Raw genomic sequence first — 26,974 nt, 5'->3', positions numbered from 1 at the left:
TGGAATTCTGGCAGACAGGCGGGCATGGCTGGGACACAGGCAGGCTGACTGGTCCAAAGAGACACTGGCTGGCAGACGGGCATGGCTGGTACACTGGAAGGACTGGTAGGGACCGGTATGCAGGCAGGTATGTAAAAAAGGTAAGAACCTTTTCAGACAGGAGGGTGTTATGATCAGGTGGCCTTGGAGCAGCATGAAAAGACCTTCGCTGGAGCAGTGGTGACTTTACTGACCGCAACCCCTGATCCTATCACCGCAACTAGATGTAGCCGTGGGGTGTGCCTAACCAGACCTAGACACCTCGACACAGCCTAAGGACTAAATATCCCTAAAGATGGAAATAGGAAAACTCTCTTGCCTCAGAGTAGACCCCCAAAGGATAGGTAGCCCCCCACAAATAATGACTGTGAGTAGGAGAGGAAAAGACACATGCAGACAGAAAACAGGGATAAGCAAAGGAGGCCACTTCTACCTAGATAGGAAAGGATAGTACAGGATACTATGCGGTCAGCATAAAACACTACAAAATATCCACAGCAGAAAAATACAAAAACTCCACCACCTAACTAAAGATGTGGAGAGTATATCTGCGACTCCAGCGAGTCCAACTAGACTGAGAAAAACAACAGGTACAGTCTAGCAGGAACAAAATAGAAACAAGATAAGCTCAGAAAATAAACACACAGCAGTGTGTCTAAAAAATGAAGAAAACACTTATCTTAGCTGAATTGGCAGCAAGCAGGAGGGGCCAGGCAGAGGACCAACACTTCCAAAGGAACATTGACTACTGGCAAGGACTAATGAGTCCTGCACAGCTAAATACTCCAGTCCGAATTGCAATTAGCAGAAACACCTGTCCAAGACTGCTGCTCAGGAATAACTGCATTACCATCAACAACCACTGGAGGGAGCCCAAGAGCAGAGTTCACAACAGGAGGGTATATGAGAAAGACTGCAAGAGCGGATGCAAAGCGGAAGCACAGGAGCTAGGGCCAAGAACAGAAATGCAGGAGGCGGAGCCAAGAGCAGGAGGCGGGAGCCAAGAACAGAAACTCGGGAGGCAGGGCCAAGAGCAGGAGGTGGAGCCAAGAACATGAGGCAGAGTCAAGTACAGAAACGCAAGAGGCAGAGCCAAGAGCACAGACGTTGGAACGGAGCAAGGTAGAACAGCAGGGGGTGGAGTCAGGTAGAATCACTAGGAGCAGAGCCTGGTAGAACTGCTAGGAGCAGAGCCAGGTAGAACTGCTAGGAACGGAGCCGCAGAGCACAGAGCAGAGAAGGACCACAGAGTGCAGAGCCGAGAGCAGCAAAAAGCAAGACACCAAGTGCAGAGCTGAGAGTGGAGCAAAGCTACAGAGTGCAGAGCCGAGAGCAAAACCGCCGAGAGCAGAGCAGAGCAAGACACAAAGTGCAGAGCCGAGAGCAAAACCACAGAGTACAGATCAAGGTCACAGAATGCAGAGCAAGGAGCAAAGCAAGATACAGAGTGCAGAGCCGAGAGCAGAGCAAAGCAAGATACAGAGTGCAGAGCCGAGAGCAGAGGAAAGCAAGATACAGAGTGCAGAGCTGAGAGCAGAGCAAAGCAAGACACAGAGTACACATGGCAGAGAAAGCAAACCAAGACAGGGACATAAACAGACACAGGAACAGGACTAGACTAAGACAGAGTCAGGAACAGGACAAGGCTCAGTGATATAAGAAGGACCATTACTTGATCTCTGTGCAATAGATAAAGATGAAATGTTAGGTTCCAGGTCCCTCATGATTGTGGCAAAGAAAATCAGCTACTCCTCTAAACCCTACTGCCTCTATGGGGAATATCTGAGGATCTATTAATATCATTCTCTTGTAGTTTGTTGCTTTCATTCACTATAGAAGGAGCTTCTTCCTGATGTCAACAGCATTTTCATGTGGATGGCAGCTGCATGGTCTCTCAGTGTTGGGGAAATGTTCCTTTTTAACCTGCCAGATCCATTATTCCATTAGGGGATAGGCATTGCTAGAGGCGTTTAGCAGCTACTAATCTTACCAATCCCCTTCTAACTTTCACCAAACCTGCCACCTTGACAACCAGGTAGAGTTAGAGGGGTCATGCAAACTTTGCAGCTTGGTGAGTCTGATGAACTGGAACGTGGAGGCCTCTAAGCAGGTTGAAAATGTAATATTTAGGAAATTTCTGCATGTACTCAAATGTGGCAATTACTATGTATTTTTTCTACAATTTTTGCTCATAGAAACAAATAATTTTTATAAACCAGATGAAATGAAATCACATTATATTCATGGAGGAAAAAGCCATTCCGGCTCCCATTCATTTAACTACTAATCACAGGTACTAATGTATGCAACCACAGGTCAAACTTTAGCAAACTATACACAAGGTAATAATAGTTGCAAGCAATAGGAAATGAATGACTGAAATGGAAATGTAACATTCTTGGATTTACACATTAAAATAAAAACTTGGAAACCATTTAATCTTTCATATATGATAAAGACCATGTAGCAAATGAATCTCAAGAGCATATCTGAATTTATTTCCCCATTGTGATCTAGATCTGATAAGTCTACATCGGCAACTCCTGTACATTTTTAGGTATCAGGGCTAAGCTATGAAAGGAAGGATGTACAGGAAGCGTGATCTGTAGGTGTCCTGTAGTGTCAGCAGGGAAAAGCTCTGACAGCATCCTTCCTAAAGCCCCCATACACTTTAGATAGCCGAACGACAGTTCAACCGATTGTTTGTCTGACAGCCATCTCCACCATACACAGGAGCGCTCAACTAGCCAAGTGCTCCTGTGTTCTCTGTGAGAGAGCCACTGTCAGACTCCCCGATTTTCAATGATAAACTGAATGGAGAAGATGGAGAAATTTTTTTTCTATGTTCGAGAAAGTCAAATCCCACCCTTGGTGAGATACTGATCACATACTGACAAGAGTCTGATTAGCATAATCCAACCATTTTTCTCAGATGCAGAGAATATGGTCCTGTGATCCTGGCTATACAGTGAGAGAGGCTGTTTGCCAAAAAAAAAATGCAGATCAACGGAAAAGAAATGAGAGAATATTTTCTTTTACTCAGTAAAGTATAAATACTTTTATGCCCCCCAAAATTACAAAAGGATTCTAGGAGTGATACCTTGAGGCCATGTTCACACGTTCCTGATTTCCCTGCTGTTTTTTCTGCACTAAAAACCGCAGCTCTTGGCAGGAAATGCAGGTGCGTTTTTTGGTGCGTTTTTGGTGCGTTTTTTGATGCAGTTTTCTCTGCAGAGTCTGTGTGTTTTCTAGGAAGTTTTTTTAGGGTTAAAATGGCTGAAAATACTCTAACCCTACCCCTAACCCTAACCCTATCCCTACCCCTACCCCTAACCCTAACCCTAACCCTACCCCTACCCCTAACCCTACCCCTAACCCTACCCCTAACCCTACCCCTAACCCTAACCCTACCCCTAACCCTAACCCTACCCCTAACCCTAACCCTAGTTCTAACTGTAGTGGGGGAAAAAAAATTCTTTATTTTATTATTGTTACTACCTATGGGGGTGATAAAGGGGGGGGGGGTCATTTACTTTTTTTTTTATTTTGATCACTGTGAGGTTGTCACAGTGATCAAAATGTGCCTGGAACGAATCTGCGCATGCGCCCGCCATTTTGGAGGATGGCGGCGCCCAGGAAGAAGACGGACGGACGGACACCGGGAGGCCCGGTAAGTATAAGGGGGGGAGATGAGGGCACGGGGGGGGCGTCGGAGCATGGGGGGGTGGCATCGGAGCATGGGGGGTGGGATTGGGGCATGGGGGGACAGCCACACTCTGCCCACGCATTTCCTGCTGCAGCGGTTCTGCACCACAAACCGCAGAAAACCCGCAGATATTTTTTTCGTCTGCGGGTTTTACTGCGGGTTTGACCTCACAATGGAGGTCTATGGGTGCAGAACCGCTGCAGTTCCGCACAAAGAAGTGACATAGTCCTTTTTTACCGCAGCTATTCAGCGCGGCTTTTTTAGTGAATTTCCGCATCATGTGCACAGCGGTTCCTGTTTTCCATAGGGTACATTGTACTGTACCCTGCATGGAAAACAGCTGCGGACCCGCAGCTGCAAAATCGCGGCGGTTCCGCAGTAAAAACCGCACTGTGTGAACATGGCCTTAGAGTTCGCTCTCATGTACATAAAAAAATCACTCTGATGTTGATCCAGAAAAGTAGGACGAGTGTCATGCAAGTGTCATGCGAGTACAATGCGATTTTGTTTCAACTATCATCTTTACGACATCCATATGACATGCATATGCAATCCGTATGCAATGTGTTTTTAACATCAGCTTTTACATACTGTCATTCTCTATGTCATTTAAAACTAATTTTCAAACTAATAAAGCAAATTTATATACAGATATAGATAGATAAATAGAATAGATAGATGGAAAGAAAGATGTCAGCTACCAACGACCTGGCCGTGATCGTTGGTAAGTCGTTGTGTGGTCGCTGGAGAGCTGTCACACAGACAGCTCTCCAGCGACCAACAATGCCGAAGTCCCCGGGTAACGAGGGTAAACATCGGGTTACTAAGCGCAGGGTCGCGCTTAGTAACCCGATGTTTACCCTGGTTACCATTGTAAAAGTAAAAAAAAAAAATACATACTTACATTCCTGTCGCTTTCCCCAGCGTCAGCTTCCCTGCACTGTGTAAGCGCTGGCCGGAAAGCAGAGCGGTGATGTCACCGCTGTGCTCTGCTTTACGGCCGGCCGGCGCTGACACTGGGGGACGCAGGGAAGCTGACGCTGAAGGACGTGACAGGAATGTAAGTATGTAGTGTTTTTTTTTTACTTTTACAATGGTAACCAGGGTAAACATCGGGTTACTAAGCGCGGCCCTGTGCTTAGTAACCCGATGTTTACCCTGGTTACCAGTGAAGACATCGCTGAATCAGCGTCACACACGCCGATTCAGCGATGTCAGCGGGTGATCCAGCGACGAAATAAAGTCCTGATCATTCCCCAGCGACCAACGATCTCCCAGCAGGGGCCTGATCGTTGGTCGCTGTCACGCATAACGATTTAGTTAACGATATCGTTGCTACGTCACAAAAAGCAACGATATCGTTAACGATATCGTTATGTGTGACGGTACCTTTAGTCTGTGTATATGGTATCATCACTTTCCTAATTAAGTGGTTAGGCCACCTGTTAGATCGGAGACATGGAGTCTGAGATCATTGGCCATGATACTTTGATACTGTTTGGTACAAATAAAAGTCCTCTAATAGGAAAGAGATGATGTTGCAGAATGTGGTGTCAGCAGACAAAAGTGAAATGAATTGTGGATGAAGAGGTCTGGAGGCTCATGGTCCATGGCAGGTAGAAAAATGAGTCTCCGCATATCCTAATAGCTGAGGCCTGAGAGGGGTTAGATCACATAGAGATCTTCTTAGTGGTGCAGCCTCTGTAGTATATTCAGAACACCAATAAGTAGTTTTTGCTCAAGAATCAAGGCTTACTATAGGATACAAACAGTTTTATTAGTATTTTTAATCACTTACAGTGGGGAAAAAAAGTATTTAGTCAGCCACCAATTGTGCATGTTCTCCCGCTTAACCCATTAACGACCGCCGATACGCCTTTTAACGGCAGCAGTTAAGGGTACTTAAACCACAGTACCACAGAAAAAGTGAATAGCGCCCCCCAGAGTCGGATTTTCTCTGGGGTCTCGGTTGCCGGGGGTAGCCGAGACCCCAGAGAACATGATTCAGGTTTTTTTTTACCAACCCCCGGGTTGCGATCGCCGGTAATTAACCGGCGGTCGCAAAAAAAACCAAAATGCGATTTCCCATTTAATTTTTCTGTCCTCCGATATGATCACACATCAGAGGACAGAGAAATGGGGTCCCCGATGGCCCCCCGATACTCACCTGTCTCCCCGGTGCTCCTCGTGGCTCCCTTTGAGCGCCACCTTCTTTTTCCAGCAAAAAAATGGCGGGCGCATGCGCAGTGCGCCCGCCGGCCGGCACCTGGAAGATCTTTGGGGTCTCGGCTGCCAGGGGTAGCCGAGACCCCAAAGAACATGATCGGGGTCGGTTTTTACCAACCCCTGTTTTGCGATCGCCGGCAATTAACTGTTTACCGGCGGTCGCAAAAAAAAAGCGATCTGTCATTCTCAGTCCTCTGATTTGATCGCATTTAGGGTTAGGGTTGGGGCTAAATTTAAGGTTAGGGCTAGGGTTAGGTTTAGGGCTAGGGTTAGGCTTCTTTCACACTTGCGTCGGTACAGGGCCGTCGCAATGCATCGGCCCAACGTGCCGACGCACGTTGTGAAAATTGTGCACAATGTGGGCAGCGGATGCAGTTTTTCAACGCATCTGCTGCCTAGTCTATGTCCTGGGGAGGAGGGGGCAAAATTACGGCCACGCATGCGCGGTCGGAAATGGCGGACGCGACGTACAAAAAAAAGGTTACATTGAACTTTTTTTGTGACGACTGTCTGCCAAAACACAACGGATCCAGTGCACGACGGACGCGACGTGTGGTCCTCTGTCAGCAATACAAGTCTATGGGCAAAAAAGGCATCCTGCGGGCACATTTGCAGGATCCGTTTTTTGTCCAAAATGACGGATTGCGACGGATGCCACTCGAAACAAGTGGCCTTAGGGCTAGGGTTAGGGTTGGGGCTAAAGGTAGGGTTAGGGCTAGGGTTAGGGTTTGGGCTAAAGTTAGGGTTAGGGTTGGGGCTAAAGTTATGGCTAGGGTTGGGGCTAAAGTTAGGGTTAGAGTTGGGATTAGGGTTAGGGTTTGGATTAGGGTTGGCATTAGGGTTGGGGTTGGCATTAGGGTTAAGTTTGGGATTAGGGTTGAGGTTAGGGTTGGGATTAGGGTTAGGGGTGTATTGGGATTAGGGTTAAGTTTGAAGTTAGGGTTGAGATTAGGATTAGGGATGTGTTGGATTTAGGGTTTTGATTAGGGTTATGGTTAGGGTTGAGATTTGGGTTGCTTTGGGGTTGTGTTTAGGATTATGGATCGGGTTGGGATTAAGGTTAGGGGTTTGTTGGAGTTAGAGTTGGAGTTAGAATTGGGGGGTTTCTACTGTTTAGGTACATCAGGGGGTCTCCAAACACGACAGCCAATTTTGCGCTCAAAAAGTCAAATGGTGCTCCCTCCCTCCTGAGCTCTGCCGTGCCCCCGAACAGTGGTTTACCCCCACATATGGGGCATCAGCATACTCGGGATAAATTGGACAACAACTTTTGGGGTCCAATTTCTCCTGTTACCCTTGTGAAAGTAAAATCTTGGGGGCTAAAAAATCTTTTTTGTGGGAAAAAAATATTTTTTATTTTCACGACTCTGCATTCTAAACTTCTGTGAAGCAATTGGGCATTCAAAGTTCTCACCACACATCTAGATAAGTTCCATGGGGGTCTAGTTTCCAAAATGGGGTCACTTTTGGGTGGTTTCTACTGTTTAGGTACATTAGGGGCTCTGCAAACGCAACATAACGCCCGCAGACCATTCTATCAAAGTCTGCATTCCAAGACGGCGCTCCTTCCCTTCCGAGCTCTGCCGTGTGCCCAAACAGTGGTTTACCCCCACATATGGGATACCAGCATACTCAGAACAAATTGGACAACAACTTTTGGGGTCCAATTTCTCTTGTTACCCTTGTGAAAATAAAAACTTGGGGGCTAAAAAATCTTTTTTGTGGAAAAGAAAAATATTTTTTATTTTCACGACTCTGCATTCTAAACTTCTGTGAAGCAATTGGGCATTCAAAGTTCTCACCACACATCTAGATAAGTTCAATGGGGGGTCTAGTTTCCAAAATGGGGTCACTTGTGGGGGGTTTCTACTGTTTAGGTACATCAGGGGCTCTGCAAACGCAACATAACGCCCGCAGACCATTCTATCAAAGTCTGCATTCCAAGACGGCGCTCCTTCCCTTCCGAGCTCTGCCGTGTGCCCGAGCAGTGGTTTACCCCCACATATGGGGCATCAGCGTACTCGGGATAAATTGGACAACAACGTTTGGGGTCCAATTTCTCCTGTAACCCTTGTGAAAATAAAATCTTAGGGGCTAAAAAATCTTTTTTGTGGGAAAAAAATATTTTTTATTTTCACGACTCTGCATTCTAAACTTCTGTGAAGCAATTGGGCATTCAAAGTTCTCACCACACATCTAGATAAGTTCCATGGGGGGTCTAGTTTCCAAAATGGGGTCACTTGTGGGGGGTTTCTACTGTTTAGGTACATCAGGGGCTCTGCAAACGCAACATAACGCCCGCAGACCATTCTATCAAAGTCTGCATTCCAAGATGGCGCTCCTTCCCTTCCGAGCTCTGCCGTGTGCCCAAACAGTGGTTTACCCCCACATATGGGGTACCAGCATACTCAGGACAAATTGGACAACAACTTTTGGGGTCCAATTTTTTTTGTTACCCTTGTGAAAATAAAAACTTGGGGGCTAAAAAATCTTTTTTGTGGAAAAGAAAAATATTTTTTATTTTCACGACTCTGCATTCTAAACTTCTGTGAAGACTTGGGCATTCAAAAAAAAATGGTGTTGTACAAAATGAGAAATTACTGGTCAACTTTTAACCCTTATAACTCCCTAACAAAAAAAAATGTTGTTTCCAAAATTGTGGTGATGTAAAGTAGACATGAGGGAAATGTTATATACTATTTTGTGTGACATATCTCTCTGATTTAAGGGCATAAAAATACAAAGTTTGAAAATTGCAAAATTTTAAACATTTTCACCATATTTCCGTTTTTTCATAAATAATCGCAAGTAATATCGAAGAAATGTTACCACTAACATGAATTACAATATGTCATGAAAAAACAGTCTCTGAATCAGCAGGATCTGTTAAATCGTTCCAGAGTAGTGTTGAGCATTCCGATACCGCAAGTATCGGGTATCGGCCGATACTTGCGGTATCGGAATTCCGATACCGAGATCCGATACTTTTGTGGTATCGGGTATCGGTATCGGATCCATAGGGATGTGTAAAATAAAGAATTAAAATAAAAAATATTGATATATTCACCTCTCCGGCGGCCCCTGGACATCACGCTGGTAACCGGCCGGCTTCTTTGTTTAAAATGAGCGCCTTTAGGACCTGAGAATGACGTCGCGGCTTCTGATTGGTCGCGTGCCACCCATGTGACCGCCACGCGACCAATCAGAAGCCGCGACGTCATTCTCATTCACTAAACTCCTAATTCTAGGAATTGAGGACCTGTGAATGACGTCGCGGCTTCTGATTGGTCGCTTGGCGGTCACATGAGCGGCACGCGACCAATCAGAAGCCGCAACGTCATTCGCAGGTCCTAAAGGCGCTCATTTTAAACAAAGAAGCCGGCCGGTTACCAGCGTGATGTCCAGGGGCTGCCGGAGAGGTGAATATATCAATATTTTTTATTTTAATTCTTTATTTTACACCTCACTATGGATCCCAGGGCCTGAAGGAGAGTTTCCTCTCCTTCAGACCCTGGGAACCATCAGGATACATTCCGATACTTGATGTCCCATTGACTTGTATTGGTATCGGATATCGGTATCGGCGATATCAGATATTTTTCGGGTATCGGCCGATACTATCCGATACCGATACTTTCAAGTATCGGACGGTATCGCTCAACACTATTCCAGAGTTATAACCTCATAAAGTGACAGTGGTCAGAATTGTAAAAATTGGCTCGGTCATTAAGTACCAAATTGGCTCTGTCAGTAAGGGGTTAAAAAGATGAGAGAGGTCATTGACACCATAAGAAGACCACAACTGTGAGAATCAAAATGAGAAAGCAAATCCAGAAAATCACCTTGTCTAATATGTCAAGATTTATTTAGCAAATTATGGTGGAAAAATAAGTATTTCGTCATCATTAACAAAAGTTCATCTCAATATTTTGTTGGCAGAGGTCAAACATTTTCTGTAAGTCTTCACAAGGTTGGCACACAAGGTTGGTGGCATGTTGGCCCATTCCTCCATGCAGATCTCCTCTAGAGCAGTGATGTTTAGGGCCTGTCGCTGGGCAACATGGACTTTTGACTCCCTCCAAAGGTTTTCCATGGGGTTGAGATCTGGAGACTGGCTAGGCCACTCCAGAACCTTCATATGCTTCTTACGAAGCCACTCCCTCGTTGCCCCACAGGCGATGTGCTTGAGATCGTTATCATGCTGAAAGACACATCAACGTTTCATCTTTAGTGCCCTTGCTGATGGAAGGAGGTTTGCACTCAAAATCTCATGATACATGGCCCCATTCATTCTTTCGTTTATACAGATCAGTAATCATGGTCCCTTTGCAAAGAAACAACCCCAAAGCATGATGTTGGCACCCCATGCTTCACAGTAGGTATGGAGCTCTCTGGATGCAATTCTGCATTTGGTCTCCTCCAAACACGATGAGTTTTGTTTCTACCAAACAGTTCTACTTTGGTTTCATCATACCATAGGACATTCTCCCAATACTCTTCTGGATAATCCAAATGCTCTCTAGCAAACTTCAGACGGGGCCGGACATATACTGGCTTAAGCAGGGGGACACGTCTGGCACTGCAGGATCTGAGTCCTTGGCGGCGTAGTGTGTTACTGATGGTAGCCTTTGCTACAGGGGTCCCAGCTCTATGCAGGTCATTCACTAGGTCCTCCCAGGGCCGGACTGACCATCGGGCAGTTCTGGCAAATGCCAGAAGGGCCGATGCCAGTAGTGGGCCACTGCGCGCCGACTCACCCCCACCACTATAAATAAATATTGGCGCGCACTCGGTTTGAATGGGAGAGCGAGGTGCTGGTGTAGTGGGCTGTACAAGCCCTACGTATATGGACAAATATGGTACACCGCACACTCTATGTTTATATTTGCAAAGTGATAAGAAGTTTATTTTACAGGTGTGGTTTATAATACAAGGTAAGCGACCAGAGGTAATTATAATGACGTTTCGGCCCAACCTGGGCCTTAATCATATAATCGCTAAAAAAAGAACAAACAAAAAAAACAAAATAAACATATGGTATATACAATAGATAATGGAATGAAAAAACAGAATGAAAAAAATAATCATGTTCCCAACCTGGAGGGAAGAGACAATGGGATGCATATATAGAATCATCAGTGCATACAGAAATAAGAAAATAAAGAAACAAAAAGAATTATTACAATGGCAGTGTAACATGTGCATAACACCACGTATAATCCCCAAATAGAGGAGGAAAAGAAAGAGGAGAATTATTTCATGGGGCTAGACTAAGACTCTGGGAGCCAGACCTAATGACAAAAATAGTCCACGATGCAGGATGCATAGGCATTACCTTAAATGTATATATATGGGGGGAGGAGAAGGTCCATGTGGATGAAGGTATACTCTGTAGAAGAGATAATGCGGGTACATAAGATGAGGGAGGTACATAGAAGATAAGGTAAATGAGATGATATGCAATATACCTTAAGTTGCCAATGGCGGTGCGTGCAATAACGCAATGACAGCCCTGGTGAAGGTACTGTGGAAACACAGAAGTGGGCACATAAGGGACAGAACTAAAATGTGTCTGCAAAAGGTATTAACAGTGCCGGTGGTGCTGCTAAGGGTAGGGGAGAAGTGGGTTACCTGGTAAAGTGGAGGTACTAAGCGGCGCTCCCGCGCCCTGCTGCCGGTGTGTAGCGTGGCCGGCGTTGGAATGTTTTAATGGCGCAAACCGGAAGTACGGCACCGGAAGTGACGCGGGCGATCCGGGAGCGCAACTGCGCATGCGCGGCCGGCGGTTCAATAAGAACCCGGTTACTAGGGAACCATGATGCTGAAAGAAATAGCGGCTGCTGTGGGGCCTGTGTGCCTATATGGGCAACCACGGGGGAGGGAGGAGAAAACGTGCACTGTCAAAATTAGACTAGGAGAGCGTTACTAGAGTGACAAGATAATAGGCTATAAGCCTATGGCATAATAATAGGATAATGGAGTACTAATAAATACGTCAGTGACAGTTGGTGATGATAGGGTGGCGTTAATGGCTAGGGAAATGCTGAGGCAAACTAGAGGGACAAAGTGTATAATTATAAAAGTGTTGGGATAAAGAAACCCTAAATAAAGCCTAGAGGGGCTATAGTAGTAAAGTGCATATTGTAACTATATGGAATGGGATGCCACTAGAAGTATGTGATGTGTATATTGAGAGATAAACCGGTAGTGTACCTCTAAGGGAACTTGCCAGGAAGATCAACGGTTCTGGAAGGGAAAAGAAGAAATTAGGAATCTGGATTAAACTGACCAATCTATTTCTCTATTTAAACCCCTAGGTGCCAGGGTGTCCAACGTGTATATCCACCAGGTTTCCCTGGACTTAAGATGTTTAATGTGGTTTCCACCCCGTCTGGGGCGGGGTACGTGTTCCAAAACCTGAAATTTAAGCTGGGCTACTGTGTGTCTTGCTTTCAAAAAATGATCCGGTAGGGGAAGCCAGATTTTATTGCACCTGATAGTAGACTTGTGGCTTGCGATTCTATCGCGTATATGTTGTGTAGTCTCGCCGACGTAAAGTAGTCCGCAGGGGCACTTAATGACATAGACTACAAAATTGGAGTCACACGTAAAAAAGCCACGAATGGGGTACGATTTCCCTGTCCTGGGGTGTGTGACGTTTTCCGACTTGATCACATTGGAGCAAGCGGCACAATTCAAGCATGGGAAAGTCCCATTGCGGCGCGAGCTTAAAAATTGTTGTGTTGGTACACGAAGTGTGCTACCTATATCAGCCCTGACTATTTGATCACGAATATTAGGAGGTCTCCTTGTACTCATAAGTACTGGTACCCTGAAAGACGGGATTTCGGGGTGGGCTCTGCCAAGGAGGGGCCAGTGCTTTTTAATTGCTGAGTACACCTCCATAACCCACGAGAAAGGCATACATGCTACCAGAAAACTATTGCAACGAACAGACATGTCTCAGAATGCCATAGCCTTCTGCCTTGAACTCTTACGTTTGGTTCTCTTTGAGAACTATTTCCTCTTTGAGGATACCTACTATGCCCAAGTATGCGGGACCGCTATGGGCTCGAACGTGGCTCCGGCCTACGCCAATGCGTACATGGATTGCTTTGAAACCCAACACGTCTACACACATGAGTTCTTTTCCCAATATGTCCTTGATTATTGCAGGTACATAGATGATATTTTTTTAATATGGACAGGGTCACCTAATACCCTCGATACATTCTATTCCACTCTCAATTCTATTTTTCAAGAACTTAAGTTTACCATCCATACACATGAAACCCAAATAGCCTTCCTGGATACCTTGATATTGAAGGATGCCAGTGGATTACTAACAACGGACCTTTACACTAAACCAACGGACTGTAACAGTTTATTACTCTATTCCAGCTGCCATCCCACCACCACCAAAAATAGTCTACCTAGGTCACAGTTTAAAAGAGTTTCCCGCATAGTCACGGACCCAGAGACGCGACAAATTCGACTCCATACCATGGCGCAAAAATTCAGCGCGAGGAACTACCCTTCGACTCTCCTAAGACAAGAACTCAACAGGTCTTCTGATCCTCCTAGGAGTCCCACACCACGCCAATCCCAAGAAAGGATACCGTTTGTACACACTCACCATCCTTTCATGCCTAAGGTGTACTCAGCAATTAAAAAGCACTTGCCCCTCCTTGGCAGAGCCCACCCCGAAATCCCGTCTTTCAGGGTACCAGTACTTATGAGTACAAGGAGACCTCCTAATATTCGTGATCAAATAGTCAGGGCTGATATAGGTAGCACACTTCGTGTACCAACACAACAATTTTTAAGCTCGCGCCGCAATGGGACTTTCCCATGCTTGAATTGTGCCGCTTGCTCCAATGTGATCAAGTCGGAAAACGTCACACACCCCAGGACAGGGAAATCGTACCCCATTCGTGGCTTTTTTACGTGTGACTCCAATTTTGTAGTCTATGTCATTAAGTGCCCCTGCGGACTACTTTACGTCGGCGAGACTACACAACATATACGCGATAGAATCGCAAGCCACAAGTCTACTATCAGGTGCAATAAAATCTGGCTTCCCCTACCGGATCATTTTTTGAAAGCAAGACACACAGTAGCCCAGCTTAAATTTCAGGTTTTGGAACACGTACCCCGCCCCAGACGGGGTGGAAACCACATTAAACATCTTAAGTCCAGGGAAACCTGGTGGATATACACGTTGGACACCCTGGCACCTAGGGGTTTAAATAGAGAAATAGATTGGTCAGTTTAATCCAGATTCCTAATTTCTTCTTTTCCCTTCCAGAACCGTTGATCTTCCTGGCAAGTTCCCTTAGAGGTACACTACCGGTTTATCTCTCAATATACACATCACATACTTCTAGTGGCATCCCATTCCATATAGTTACAATATCCACTTTACTACTATAGCCCCTCTAGGCTTTATTTAGGGTTTCTTTATCCCAACACTTTTATAATTATACACTTTGTCCCTCCAGTTTGCCTCAGCATTTCCCTAGCCATTAACGCCACCCTATCATCACCAACTGTAACTGACATATTTATTAGTACTCCATTATCCTATTATTATGCCATAGGCTTATAGCCTATTATCTTGTCACTCTAGTAACGCTCTCCTAGTCTAATTTTGACAGTGCGCGTTTTCTCCTCCCTCCCCCGTGGTTGCCCATATAGGCACACAGGCCCCACAGCAGCCGCTATTTCTTTCAGCATCATGGTTCCCTAGTAACCGGGTTCTTATTGAACCGCCGGCCGCGCATGCGCAGTTGCGCTCCCGGATCGCCCGCGTCACTTCCGGTGCCGTACTTCCGGTTTGCGCCATTAAAACATTCCAACGCCGGCCACGCTACACACCGGCAGCAGGGCGCGGGAGTGCCGCTTAGTACCTCCACTTTACCAGGTAACCCACTTCTCCCCTACCCTTAGCAGCACCACCGGCACTGTTAATACCTTTTGCAGACACATTTTAGTTCTGTCCCTTATGTGCCCACTTCTGTGTTTCCACAGTACCTTCACCAGGGCTGTCATTGCGTTATTGCACGCACCGCCATTGGCAACTTAAGGTATATTGCATATCATCTCATTTACCTTATCTTCTATGTACCTCCCTCATCTTATGTACCCGCATTATCTCTTCTACAGAGTATACCTTCATCCACATGGACCTTCTCCTCCCCCCATATATATACATTTAAGGTAATGCCTATGCATCCTGCATCGTGGACTATTTTTGTCATTAGGTCTGGCTCCCAGAGTCTTAGTCTAGCCCCATGAAATAATTCTCCTCTTTCTTTTCCTCCTCTATTTGGGGATTATACGTGGTGTTATGCACATGTTACACTGCCATTGTAATAATTCTTTTTGTTTCTTTATTTTCTTATTTCTGTATGCACTGATGATTCTATATATGCATCCCATTGTCTCTTCCCTCCAGGTTGGGAACATGATTATTTTTTTCATTCTGTTTTTTTCATTCCATTATCTATTGTATATACCATATGTTTATTTTATTTTTTTGTTTGTTCTTTTTTTAGCGATTATATGATTAAGGCCCAGGTTGGGCCGAAACGTCATTATAATTACCTCTGGTCGCTTACCTTGTATTATAAACCACACCTGTAAAATAAACTTCTTATCACTTTGCAAATATAAACATAGAGTGTGCGGTGTACCATATTTGTTCACCCCCACCACTAGCGCCACCACCGCATTCAACTATACCGGTGTCTACGACGCCGGTACAGTTGAATGCAATGATGGAGGAGAAAGCGTCTGCTGATGCTCCCTCTCCCATCATTCCCCGCTCTGCGTTTGACACTGTGGGTGCACGCGCACTCACTATGTCCCAGGCAGTGCAGCGTCAACCGCCGAGACAGAAGCAGGGAGCAACACGGGCACGAGGAGAGGTGAGGAGTGTGCTTTTTTTTTACTGGACTGTGGGGCCATTCTCGGGGGGTGAGGAGAGATGCGGGCTGTGCTGTATACTACTATGTGGGCTGTGCTATATACTACTGTGTGGGCTGGGTTGTGTGATATACTAATATGTGGGCTGTGCTATATACTACTGTGTGGGCGGTGTTATATACTACTATGTAGGCTGGGCTGTGCTATATACTGCTATGGGGGCTATGCTATATACTACTGTGTGGGCTGCGCTATATACTACTATGTGGGCTGGGCTGTGCTATATACTACTATGTGGGCTGTGCTCTATACTACTGTGTGGGCTGTGATATATACTACTCTGTGGGCTGGGTTGTGCTATATACTACTATGTGGGCTGTGCTATACATTACTGTGTGGGCTGTGCTATATACTACTATGTGGGCTGGGCTGTGTACTACTATGTGGGCTGTGCTATATACTACTGTGTGGGCTGTGCTGTATACTACTGTGTGGGCTGTGCTATATACTACTATGTGGGGTGTGCTATATACTACTATGTAGGCTGTGCTGTATACTACTACGCGGGCTGTGCTGTATACTACCACGTGGGCTGTGCTGTATACTACTACGTGAGCTGTGCTGTATACTGTTACATGGGCTGTGCTGTGTACTGCCACGTGGGCTGTGATGTATACTGCTACGTGGGCTGTACTGTATACTGCTACATGGGCTGTGCTGTATACTGCTACGTGGGTTGTGCTGTATACTACTGTGTGGGCTGTGCTGTATACTACTACGTGGGCTGTGTTATCTGCTATGCGGGTTGTGCTATATACTATGCGGGTTGTGCTATATGCTATGCGGGTTGTGCTATATACTATGCGGGTTGTGCTATATACTATGCAGGTTGTGCTATATACTATGGGGGGTTATATTATATTCTATGGGGGAGTCCGTGTTATATACTATGTGGATGTGTTATATACTATTGTGGGGGTATATTATATTCTATGGGGGAGGCTGTGTTATATACTATGGGGGGTATATTATATTCTATGGGGAGGCTGTGTTATATACTATGGGGGGCTGCATTATATTCTATGGGGGCTGCATTATATATTATGGGAAGGTGGGCTATATTATATTCTATGGGGGGCTGTATTAGATTTTATGAGGGATGATTGCATCATACTCTTTGATGGGGCTGCATTATATTCTGTGGGTAGGTGGGCTGTATTCTATTTTATTCGGGGCTACATGTTATTCTATGGGGGGCTGTATTATATTTATGTTTTGAGGGGTGATTGCATCATACTCTATGAGGGGGCTGCATTAAACTATGGGGGGCTGCATTATATTCTATGGGGTGCCTGCATTATACTCTGGGTTGGCTGCATTATATTCTGTAGGGTGATGGCTGCATTATACTATATGTGGGCTGCATTATACTGTATTGAGGACTATGGGGAATATGTTATACTATATGAAGAACTATGGGGTGCATTATACTATGGGAAGTGAATTGTACTACATGGATGACTATGGCGGTGCATTATACTATATGGAGCACTATGAGGAGTGTATTATGCTATATGGAGGACTGAGCAGTGTATTTTAATATATGGAGGACTATAGGGAGTGTATTATACTACATGGAGGACTGTGGTGCACATTATAATATATGAAGGACTATGGGGTGTATTTTACTAAACAAGTAAAATGCTGCATATTCAGATTGTTTTTGCTGGAACAAAAATCATTGTTCTCAGCAGCACATTGCCGGTGTAAACTGTAGATGTGCTGCTGATAACATGATACTATATGGTGATCTGTTAGTGATCTATTAGTGATCGTTCTGTCCCATCATTATTTTTCAGCTGGTGGAAAGAGGCTGGGAAACAAGCATTGAACAACTTCAGTAATTTCGTTCAAACTTATTTAGCAGCCTGAGATCAGCGCATGTAAATACAGCCGAAATGCTTTTGTGTGATGTGCAATATGTTAGCATTTGGGGCCCCATTTTAAACTTTGCCTAGGACCCCACTTTGCCTAAAACCGGCCCTGCCTACAAGTGTGCAAAAACATTATACAGTCACCATGTGACAAGTGGGCCTGTGTAACTTCAAATGCCTGGGATGAATTTTAGTCCCAGTCCGGCCCTGGGTCCTCCCATGTGGTTCTGGGATTTTTGCTCACCGTTTTTATGATCATTTTGACCCCACGGGGTGAGATCTTGCATGGAGCCCCACAATCGAGGAAGATTATCAGTGGTTTTGTATGTCTTCCACTTTCTTATTATTGCTCCCACAGTTGATTTCATCACACCAAGCTGCTTGCCTATTGCAGATTCAGTCTTGCCAGCCTGATGCAGGGCTACATTTTTGTATCTGGTGTCCTTCGACGGCTCTTTGGTCTTCACCATAGTGGAGTTTGGAGTGTGACTCTTTGAAGTTGTGGACTGGTGTCTATTATACTGATAACAAGTTCAAACAGGTGCCATTACTACACGTAATGAGTGGAGGACAGAGGAGCCTCTTAAAGAAGAAGTTACAGGTCTGTGAGAGCCAGAAATCTTGCATGTTTTTAGGTGACCAAATACTTATTTTCCACCAAAATTTGCAACATAAATCTTGCCAAATCAGACAAGGTGATTTTATGGATTTGTATTCTCATTTTGACAAACATAGTTGTGGTCTACCTATGATGTCAATTATAGGCCTCTCTCATCTTTTTAAGTGGGAGAACTTGCACAATTGGTGGCTGACTAAATATTTTTTCCCCACTGTATGTATAAAATATTGGACTTGGACTAGCAAGTGTTTTTTTGTAATAAACATGGCAGTCATATGGTCGTTGAATGTTATCTTTGAGGACTCCCTAAGGCTACGTTCACATTAGCGTCATACGACGCAGCGTCGCCGACGCAACGCACGACGCTTTGGAAACGCACGCAAAAACGCACCTTTTTTGACGCAAGCGTCGGACGGATGCGTCGTAAAACGCAGCGTTATTGTTGCGTTTTTGTTGCGTTTTTACAAAAAACGCAGCGTTTTACGACGCATGCGTTGTCAAACACTGATTAGATCTTTAAACACAATTTAGTGTCTAGACACTAGATAACACCACCAATGAATAGAAGAGGGTGGGTTTAGTGTCTAGACAATCGATAATGCCACCAATGGGTAGATGGGGGTGGGTATTAATGTAATAGTGGTATATATACCCCGGCATACATTATTTCCAACCATAGAGCATCAAGATGGATCGTCCCATGGAGAGTATCTACCTCACTTTTCAGCTGGAATTAGCCCTTGCTATAGCTTATGCTTTTGCCTGTCATGAACAGAGGAGAAGAGACAAACTACGGAGAAGGATTCGTCGGCGTTTTTGGCTACACCCTATAGTGGAATATACACTGAAAGAGAACACCTCATATGGACATCAAAAACACCAGAGATAATCAAGGAAAAAATCCTCCACTACTAAATCTATGCCAGATAGAGAAACAAACGAAGGCGAAATTCCAAATATATGCAAAAGATTTTATTAGTTAAAATAACAATACAATATAGTTAGATTCAAAATATAATATATTATATCAAAAAGAGTACATGCCTGATGGAACAAAGACCATCATAAACTAGGTGTCGGCAGACAAAGAAAACCTATAGCGGGAATAAGATATACGAGCACCACATAGGCTTAGAAAATCACACAGGATGTACTACATGTATCTATCTCATAAGGCTCTAGTCACAGGGTCCATAATGACAAGTGGCAGGGGATGATACTGAGAGCGTACCTATATATACCAAGTAATCCCATAATATTGCACTATGCCCATAGGCCAATAGCATGGAAAAAACATATCCATAGATGGAAATACAGCTATGCGTGCTGGGCATACAGATCTAATCAACTCCCAATAGAGCACCAAATCCTCGAGCCCGTATACCTACTGAAGATACCCTGGAAGACCCTAGAGGAGAAAGAAGCACTAAATACCTGCAGCCATGTTGGCCCGATGGTCCACCCCGCACTAAGTCACCTCGACGTGCGTTTCACCACGCCTGTGGCTTCGTCAGGAGGTAGGTAGGCATACGTGTGATCCCCTTTTATAGTGGCATATGCTGCTAGAAAGGAATTAGCGGCCGTGCATGGCGCGCCCCCGCCATGTTGCGGCGCGCCGAGGAGAGCGGCGCACTCGACGAGCGTCACCACGTCACATGATCCGGTCACATGACCGGACCCGTGACCATGGAGACGCTGCATCTGGACCGTGCGCCGCCCACCACCGCGCGACGCAGCGCATGCGCGGTGCGCGCACTGGCTCGAAAACAGAGGACAGGAAAAAGTGGACCAACCTACCCTCCCAGAAGAGACAGAGCAAAGGAGGGGGAAATGGGTAAGAAAAAGGAGCAACAGAAAGGGCGCAACATGGTCCACACTAATACACATAAACGAACTGCAGCTAGCTGGATATATGGTAGCAGCAGCATTGGGCCAAAATCACGCAGCGCCCACACCATGCCCCCCAAGGGATATATCCATATAGATAATGTCCTAAAGAGGGGCTCTTATTAGATAAGTCCCCAGTGTAGATAAACACATGCCGTAATTGCCCATGGACCCAAAGTATGGAGCAGACATAATGAATGGACAGAATACATGATAATATATCATAGGCGAGCACATATCATTAAAGCAATGAAACGCATAATGTCTCCTTAGTAGTTGTCATCCCAAAAGTCATAATGACCATTGTTGACAAATCACAGTAACGAGTCCACCAGTCGCACTGCTCAGCCCCCAACGGATCCAAAAGAATAGTCCAAGGCATAGTCCTCCACTTCGTCCAGATGTAGCGCCATATATTGCACAGTATGTAATCCACAGCAGCATAGCATAGAATTATATAACTAGAATAAAGAAGACAAGTTAAAAATCTATACATAGAACAAAGAATCACAAACAATAAAAAAATAAAAAACACAAAAAAAAAGGGTGAGTTAAAATTCGCGCCTACTAATCACAGGAAGGACTTAAAGCTTAGTGCCTCATTTAGGCCTTTTGGGGCAACTGTATCCAGACAGACCATCCACTTTGTTTCCCTTTGAAGCAGTTCCTTTCGGTAATCCCCCCCACGGATACCCAATTGCACTCTATCGATACCTTTGAACCTGAGCATTCTCGGATTGCTGTTATGATGGGTACGGAAATGCTTAGGTATAGTCTTTAGGATCGAAAGATCATGGGCCCCCGCCGCGTTTTTAATATCCCTAGCGTGTTCCAAGATCCTGACCCTCAACTGTCGGGTAGTCATACCCACATAGATGAATTTACACGGACAGGAAGCGTAATAAATCACTCTATCCGTGGTACACGAAATATGGTGTGTGATTTTGTAGGTCCTGGTCATATCACTATTGTCGAATGTGAAGGCCCTATCCATGTACTGACATGCAGAGCAGTCACCACATTGGAAGGACCCCCACATTGGACCCACCCGTGTCGAAAAACAAGATTCCTGTGGTGCCACATAATGGCTGCGAGTAAGCAGATCTTTTAGATTTTTGGAACGTCTCCATGTTACTGAGGGATTGGCTGGCAGGTGTCTATTCAGATCTTCATCTGCTGTCAAAATGGACCAGTGTCTCCGTAAAATATCCATGACATCGGTCCATCTTGTATTAAAGGTAGTGATGAATCTAATGGACTCATCTTGTGGATATAGCCTCTTCTTTGCGGTCAATAATTGGCCACGCGGAGTACTGGCCGCTCTCCTATACCCCTTACGTATATCCTTATGGTTGTAGCCACGTTGTTGTAATTGTCCAGTAAGTACTCTCGCCTGATTTTGGAACCTACCATCGTCAGAACAAATGCGTTTCATGCGAAGAAATTGGCCCACCGGTATCGCCCTGGTAGTCTGAGGATGATGGGCAGAGGAGGCATGAAGGAGGGCATTTACCGCCGTTTTTTTACGGTAAACGTCAGTAGTCAGGTAGCCGTTTCCGTCTGCCTGGATCAAGACGTCAAGAAACTCCACCTCTTGTTTACTATACTTATACGTGAGTTTAATGTTATAAGGGTTGTCATTTAACCGCATCATAAACGTAGTTAGGGATGTCTCTGAGCCCTGCCATATAAAGAGTATATCATCGATATACCTAGACCATGAGACCACGGCAGAGAAGTCCTCCATTTCATAGACCACCTCCTTCTCCAACAGCCCCAGGAACAGATTTGCGTATGAGGGCGCACAAGTTGCCCCCATCGCTGTACCCTGGAGCTGTAGGAAAAAACGGTCCTTAAATGTAAAAAAATTATGGGTCAGAATAAATTTCAAAAGGTCCAAAATGAAATGAATCAGGGAAAAATTCAAATTAGTCATATCCAGGAAGGACCTCGATGCCGTGATCCCATGGTCATGGAATATCGACGTATATAGCGACTCCACGTCGCACACCACTAGATACATGTCCCGTTCCAATTGGATGTTATTGAGACGTGTCAAAATATCTGTGGTGTCCTTGATGAAGGAAGGCAGGGTCTCTACACATTGTTGAAGATAGAAATCCACATAGCGGCAAATGGCCTCATTGATGCCCCCAATCCCCGAAACTATCGGGCGACCCGGTGGGCATATATTATCTTTATGGATTTTTGGGCAGAAGGTAGAATGTTGGAGTGGTCGGTGCATGTGTGATCAATCCCTCCAACATCCTACCTGTAATAATGCCCTCCTGATGTGCTATCTGTAAGATCCCATCAAGTTCATTTTTGTAAGAGGCAAGCGGATTGCTATATAATCTCCTATAGCATTGTTTATTATGAAGTTGCCTGAAGGCCTCACGCTCATACATCTTGCAAGGCCAGATCACAACATTTCCCCCCTTATCTGCAGGCTTAATCACTACATGTTTAAGATTACGTAATTCTTGAATAGCCCTATTCTCCTGGGAGGTAAGATTGTAAGATGATCTGCTTTCGGGGATCCTTTTAAGGTCCCTTTTGACCACTTTGAGAAAAATATCTACATTGGAGCAAATACCTTGAGGGGGGAAATGTTGTGATCTGGGATGCAGATGCGTAGGAACCCTCGTCTCTCCAATTGCAGTTTGCTCAGCAAGCAGTGACTCCAAATCCGCCATGGCCTGTTGCTCTATATCAAGAGGAGAAGCATTTTTAGATTGGTTAGTAAAGAACTTTTTGAAAGCCAGTTTCCTGGCAAATAGCTCCAAATCCTTCACAATGGTGAAATAATCGAATTTAGCTGATGGTGCAAAACTTAAGCCCTTCTCCAACACCCGAATATGTGTGGGGGACAATACCACATCAGACAGATTAATCACCTGCATATTTACCGCCCTCTCCTGTTCTGTTTCTTGTTGAAAGTGCGTGTACGCATGGGAAGGAGCGGGGTGGCGGGTTTGTGTGAAGCGGAATCCACCCTGTTGATCTCTCCGACCCCACCCCTTTGGCCTAAAAAATGTTCTCCACATTGCTCTTCTGATATAGACGATGTTATTGATGAGGAGCGTGATACGGGTTTCTGATTGGCCTTTTTATATTGCCACCTATAGACTCTATTAGACGAATAGTCCTGTAGGTCTCGTTGAAATTTTCGTACTTTAGTGGCCTGTATTTCTTTTTCCCATTTAATAAGGTCTCCCTCCAAGTCCTTATCAAATTTGGCACACTCCTCAGTTGTCAGTGTGGCTTGAATCTTATTCTTAAGAGTATCCAGCTCACTTTCCACACTTTCTAAAGCCTTGCGGTCTGAACCAATTAATAGTTCCAACAATGTGCGTGAGCACTTAGTAAGAGTTTCCTCCCATTTAGCAGAAAAAGAGGGATCGTTAGTTTCCAATGTTGGATAGATCTGGATCCTCAGACCCCTTGGGACAATATCCTTTTGGAGATAATTCTCTAATGTCACCTTGTTCCACCACAATTTTGTACGTTTTTTGAGTAGGCCTTTAATACCAAGCTTCAAGTCCTTAACATCACAGTTCTCAGTGTCTGCGTCCACCTTATTACCAAACAGTGATCCTAATTGGGGGATCCAATTTTTATCTCGTTTTCTAAAATCCATGTACTCTGTATTAGAGGCATCTGAAACACAGATCAAAAAAGTAACATATACACTGAAAGAGAACACCTCATATGGACATCAAAAACACCAGAGATAATCAAGGAAAAAATCCTCCACTACTAAATCTATGCCAGATAGAGAAACAAACGAAGGCGAAATTCCAAATATATGCAAAAGATTTTATTAGTTAAAATAACAATACAATATAGTTAGATTCAATATATAATATATTATATCAAAAAGAGTACATGCCTGATGGAACAAAGACCATCATAAACTAGGTGTCGGCAGACAAAGAAAACCTATAGCGGGAATAAGATATACGAGCACCACATAGGCTTAGAAAATCACACAGGATGTACTACATGTATCTATCTCATAAGGCTCTAGTCACAGGGTCCATAATGACAAGTGGCAGGGGATGATACTGAGAGCGTACCTATATATACCAAGTAATCCCATAATATTGCACTATGCCCATAGGCCAATAGCATGGAAAAAACATATCCATAGATGGAAATACAGCTATGCGTGCTGGGCATACAGATCTAATCAACTCCCAATAGAGCACCAAATCCTCGAGCCCGTATACCTACTGAAGATACCCTGGAAGACCCTAGAGGAGAAAGAAGCACTAAATACCTGCAGCCATGTTGGCCCGATGGTCCACCCCGCACTAAGTCACCTCGACGCGCGTTTCACCACGCCTGTGGCTTCGTCAGGAGGTAGGTAGGCATACGTGTGATCCCCTTTTATAGTGGCATATGCTGCTAGAAAGGAATTAGCGGCCGTGCATGGCGCGCCCCCGCCATGTTGCGGCGCGCCGAGGAGAGCGGCGCACTCGACGAGCGTCACCACGTCACATGATCCGGTCACATGACCGGACCCGTGACCATGGAGACGCTGCATCTGGACCGTGCGCCGCCCACCACCGCGCGACGCAGCGCATGGGCGGTGCGCGCACTGGCTCGAAAACAGAGGACAGGAAAAAGTGGACCAACCTACCCTCCCAGAAGAGACAGAGCAAAGGAGGGGGAAATGGGTAAGAAAAAGGAGCAACAGAAAGGGCGCAACATGGTCCACACTAATACACATAAACGAACTGCAGCTAGCTGGATATATGGTAGCAGCAGCATTGGGCCAAAATCACGCAGCGCCCACACCATGCCCCCCAAGGGATATATCCATATAGATAATATCCTAAAGAGGGGCTCTTATTAGATAAGTCCCCAGTGTAGATAAACACATGCCGTAATTGCCCATGGACCCAAAGTATGGAGCAGACATAATGAATGGACAGAATACATGATAATATATCATAGGCGAGCACATATCATTAAAGCAATGAAACGCATAATGTCTCCTTAGTAGTTGTCATCCCAAAAGTCATAATGACCATTGTTGACAAATCACAGTAACGAGTCCACCAGTCGTACTGCTCAGCCCCCAACGGATCCAAAAGAATAGTCCAAGGCATAGTCCTCCACTTCGTCCAGATGTAGCGCCATATATTGCACAGTATGTAATCCACAGCAGCATAGCATAGAATTATATAACTAGAATAAAGAAGACAAGTTAAAAATCTATACATAGAACAAAGAATCATAAACAATAAAAAAAAAAAAAAAAAAAACACACAAAAAAAAAAGGGTGAGTTAAAATTCGCGCCTACTAATCACAGGAAGGACTTAAAGCTTAGTGCCTCATTTAGGCCTTTTGGGGCAACTGTATCCAGACAGACCATCCACTTTGTTTCCCTTTGAAGCAGTTCCTTTTGGTAATCCCCCCCACGGATACCCAATTGCACTCTATCGATACCTTTGAACCTGAGCATTCTCGGATTGCTGTTATGATGGGTACGGAAATGCTTAGGTATAGTCTTTAGGATCGAAAGATCATGGGCCCCCGCCGCGTTTTTAATATCCCTAGCGTGTTCCAAGATCCTGACCCTCAACTGTCGGGTAGTCATACCCACATAGATGAATTTACACGGACAGGAAGCGTAATAAATCACTCTATCCGTGGTACACGAAATATGGTGTGTGATTTTGTAGGTCCTGGTCATATCACTATTGTCGAATGTGAAGGCCCTATCCATGTACTGACATGCAGAGCAGTCACCACATTGGAAGGACCCCCACATTGGACCCACCCGTGTCGAAAAACAAGATTCCTGTGGTGCCACATAATGGCTGCGAGTAAGCAGATCTTTTAGATTTTTGGAACGTCTCCATGTTACTGAGGGATTGGCTGGCAGGTGTCTATTCAGATCTTCATCTGCTGTCAAAATGGACCAGTGTCTCCGTAAAATATCCATGACATCGGTCCATCTTGTATTAAAGGTAGTGATGAATCTAATGGACTCATCTTGTGGATATAGCCTCTTCTTTGCGGTCAATAATTGGCCACGCGGAGTACTGGCCGCTCTCCTATACCCCTTACGTATATCCTTATGGTTGTAGCCACGTTGTTGTAATTGTCCAGTAAGTACTCTCGCCTGATTTTGGAACCTACCATCGTCAGAACAAATGCGTTTCATGCGAAGAAATTTTTTTACAAAAAACGCAGCGTTTTACGACGCATGCGTTGTCAAACACTGATTAGATCTTTAAACACAATTTAGTGTCTAGACACTAGATAACACCACCAATGAATAGAAGAGGGTGGGTTTAGTGTCTAGACAATCGATAATGCCACCAATGGGTAGATGGGGGTGGGTATTAATGTAATAGTGGTATATATACCCCGGCATACATTATTTCCAACCATAGAGCATCAAGATGGATCGTCCCATGGAGAGTATCTACCTCACTTTTCAGCCGGAATTAGCCCTTGCTATAGCTTATGCTTTTGCCTGTCATGAACAGAGGAGAAGAGACAAACTACGGAGAAGGATTCGTCGGCGTTTTTGGCTACACCCTATAGTGGAAGTCCGAGAGAGTCGTGGAGCCTACCATTGTCTGTTTGGCGAATTAAATGAGAACCAGGACAAATAC

The sequence above is a fragment of the Ranitomeya imitator genome, chromosome 1 (assembly GCF_032444005.1).
Source record: "Ranitomeya imitator isolate aRanImi1 chromosome 1, aRanImi1.pri, whole genome shotgun sequence".
NCBI lineage: Eukaryota > Metazoa > Chordata > Amphibia > Anura > Dendrobatidae > Ranitomeya > Ranitomeya imitator.
Note: the sequence above shows the minus strand (reverse complement) of the source record.